Source organism: Rosa rugosa, chromosome 3, assembly GCF_958449725.1.
Source record: "Rosa rugosa chromosome 3, drRosRugo1.1, whole genome shotgun sequence".
NCBI lineage: Eukaryota > Viridiplantae > Streptophyta > Magnoliopsida > Rosales > Rosaceae > Rosa > Rosa rugosa.
In genome coordinates, this window is record NC_084822.1 from 24,775,930 (window position 1) to 24,779,501 (window position 3,572).

A 3,572-nucleotide genomic window follows, 5' to 3' on the forward strand; every position below is an offset into this window, starting at 1 on the left:
CCGTTAAATTTTACACGTGCAATGCACGTGAGTCACTTAATGAAGACAAAATGACCGATTTACCCTCAATTTTTTTTTTTTTTTCTTTCTTTCTTTTTTTCTTTATTTCTTCTTCTTCTTCTTCTTTTTTGGTTTCTTCTTCCCCAGATTCATATCATCAAGATTCAAATCACCACCGCTGCGTCTCAATCCAGAGAAGAAGAGGGACCAACCGACCGACACACCTCGAGCAACGAACCCCAAGAGGGCCCCACAATGGACACCGGAGCGGCGGGAGTGGGTCTCGCCGCGTCGTCGTCGTCGGCGGAGGACCCGTCGTCTCGGGGGATCGCCGCTCAACGCCGTCCAGGCGTGGAGCTTCGGCGTGTCGCGCCGATACCAGCACCTGCTCGACAAAACGACGCCGCACGTCCTCCACCGCTGGCTCGCGGCGTGGCCTTGGTCTACGTCCTCCGCGTCTACTTCGTCCAGGGATTCTACATCATGCCATACGGCTTGGGGATCTACCTCCTAAACTTGCTCATCGGCTTTCTCTCTCCTCAGGTCGACCTGAAGATCCACGACCTTTCCGACGGCCCCAGCCTCCCGACCCGCGGATTTGACAAGTTTCGCCCCTTCGTTCGACACCTCCCCGAGTTTAAATTCTGGTAATTTCGAATTCTAATCGGAAAAAAGTTTTGAATTTTATGAACTTGTGGTTGAGGATTTGGTTTCTAGAGATGCACTGCATGTGTTCGATGAAATGCCGGTTAGAGGATTTGGTTTCGAGACGAATGCATTGAATTTAGGTTTGGATTTGTTTGTTTGTTTGGAAGGTACTCAATTACAAAGGCGTTTTGCATTGCTTTCGTGATGATTTGAATCGGTCATTTTGTCTTCATTAAGTGACTCACGTGCATTGCGCGTGTAAAATTTAACGGTCCGGTGACGGAAATTGATCGTAGGTACAACGTTGATACGAAAAAATGAGTCTAGGTATCACATTGATAACTTTGTAAGTTCAGGTATCATTCTGAAAGTCCCCTAAGTGTCCAGACACCGTTGGTGAATTTTTCCCAAAGTAAAATAAGTAAATACAAGAAAACTCAAATTAAAGTGTTGACAATGCTAAATAAGGATCGGGTCTCACAAAACTTATTTTTAGATAGAAAAAATGGCAAGGCAAGTTTTGTCGGAGTTTTGCTCGAGTTTGAAAAACATAAAGAGTAAATAAATTGTGCTTTTGAAAGTCGGTGAGATGCTTGACGAGTAAGCTTCGGGTAAGGCGAGCAGAAATTTCGCCAATTATTAAGAAAGGTAAAATAAGAAAATCGTAAACGCACGCACAAGTATATTTCAAAATTATGCAAAGATGTCATTATGAGCTACAAGGACCATATTGGATCAAGGAAGAGGTTTGGGTCAAAGGTTGACTAACTTATTGGGCTAGGTTCACTAGCATACCCGTCGGTTGGGTGTCCAGAGTAAATTTTGGACTCTAACCTTACACTATTCTTGGGCCCAAGGCCCAAGCCCAAACTATTTCCAAAATTCTTTAGCCAAACAAAGGTCGCGAAAAATTATCCCGTCAAAAAGTGACGTTCGGAAATTCACGGGGTCTACAGAAAAGACACTACTAGAATAACTTAATCACACGACAGTCATCAGACGACACATGAGTTTTTGTTGTCGTCTCAGTTAGTCAGACGACAGATTTTTTAAACCTGTCGTCTCACCTCAACTCAGCCAACACATCGTCATTTATTAAATTTGAGAAATTTCAGACAACACTAACAATGACATCTGTTGTCTGATCAACCGAAAAAACAAACAAAAAAATAATTTACATTTATTTTTTTTCCACTCAAAACACTCCAAACCTATTTGAAAAACTCAAAAACCTGTGCTCCCTCCCTTAGCTAAAAAAAATTAGGTCACTCTTCCTCTCAAATCGCTCGCGGTTGCACTCACCACTCGTCGAGCCTCTCAACCTCGCACTCACACTCACTCGATGCACTGTCAGCGACCGCGTCTCTCTCCGTCGCGCTTGCTGTCAGTCTGTCCACCATGAGTTCTCTATCCGTCAGTCTCCCTGGGTCGCGACTCCACCACTCTCTCTTTCTCTCTCCCCCTCTCCTTGTAAGCTCTTCTTCTCTTTCAGATTCAGTTCAATTCTCCATTTTTCTTTGGGTTTTGATTGGGTTTATTGATATAATTGGGTGTGTTGATTGGGTGTTCTAATACTCTTGTTTTCTGATGGTGAGATTCCAGATCTGGGCATAGTGAGATGTGCTTAGATTTGAAAGGATTTGGAAGAAGTACCCACGGCTGATGCTTTTCCTGATAGCTGATTCAATGAAAGGATTTTTGGAGGCTATCACTAAGATATAAGAGGCAGGCTCAATCCGTGTGTCGACATATGCAAAGGGCACAACGAGGTCCATTTTTTTTTTCTGGGTTTGCTTCCCATTTGAAATTGATGATCGTTTGGTTTTTCTGATTTGGGTTCTTTTCTGGGTTTGATTCAGATTGTTTCATTGCTTCTGGAGAATGGAGATGATGTAAATACTAGAAATTATTGTGGGCAGGTATGATACTTGTTGCTGTTGTAATCTAATTGTGGGTTTGTTTATTTGATTTTAAGCATTTTAGTCTCTGTTTGAGTGAATTCTGAGATGTGGGTAGTTAGAATGATTGTAACTTTGTGTGGCTTGATGCATAAATTGGGACCCTGGAATTGAAAAATGAAGATCATGATGGGATAATTGAGCTCATTGTTTGATCACGAACAAACTTTCCAGATTTTATCTTGAATTTATTAGCTTTAGTTTTATAATACAGTTGCATAATTGTAATGTCGACACACACCAATATAAATTTCATGACACTGTAGGAGATGAGGTCATCTGCATGTCTTGTGAATTTTGAGGCCCTGAGTAGAACATGTCTTATATTTGGCTATCTGAAGGCCAAGATATAAAGTAAAGCATAAGTGTGCCAATTATCATTTCAAGTAGGAGGAGAAGAGTTAGATAGTGGATTTTGTCAATATTATAGCTTCTTGAGCATTCTGCACTTCTGTTGTTGGATAGGCTGCAAATACAAGATATTTCAAGTTCAAGGTAATTGTTCTATGGAGATAGATCTTGAACTGCCCTCATGTGAGCAGAGCAAGTTACAAAAGTATATAAATGGATTAAATACTTGTTACTCCTCAAACTTTTCCCTGAAAAACAGTTTAGTCCCTCTCCTTTCAAATTAAACTGGATAGTCCTTATTCTCTCTAATTCTCACACAACAGGTCCAAAACAGGTATAAAATGACTATAATACCCCTCACTTCCTCTTTTTTTATTATTTCTCTCTTTTCTTTTTCTCCTTTTTATCTTTTTATTTTTAATCATTTTTTAATTTTTTTTTTTTTTTGCTTCTCTCTCTGCTCTCTGCTCTCTCTCTCTCTCCCCAATTCCAGCTCCGATCCGATCCCATTTCCAACCAGGACCGAGCTCCACTCCAGGATTCAAGATCGGAAAATCCTCATATACGGTATCGTTTTTCACTTTTGCTAATTTTCTCAATTGTCCCCGATCCTCT

The 3,572-nt window shown here is 41.0% G+C and overlaps 1 pseudogene; it reads left to right on the forward strand.

Annotated features, from left to right (window-relative positions):
* Positions 1-200: 200 nt before the first annotated feature.
* LOC133737464 (protein RER1A-like) lies at positions 201-861 on the forward strand (annotated as a pseudogene).
* Positions 862-3,572: the final 2,711 nt, after the last annotated feature.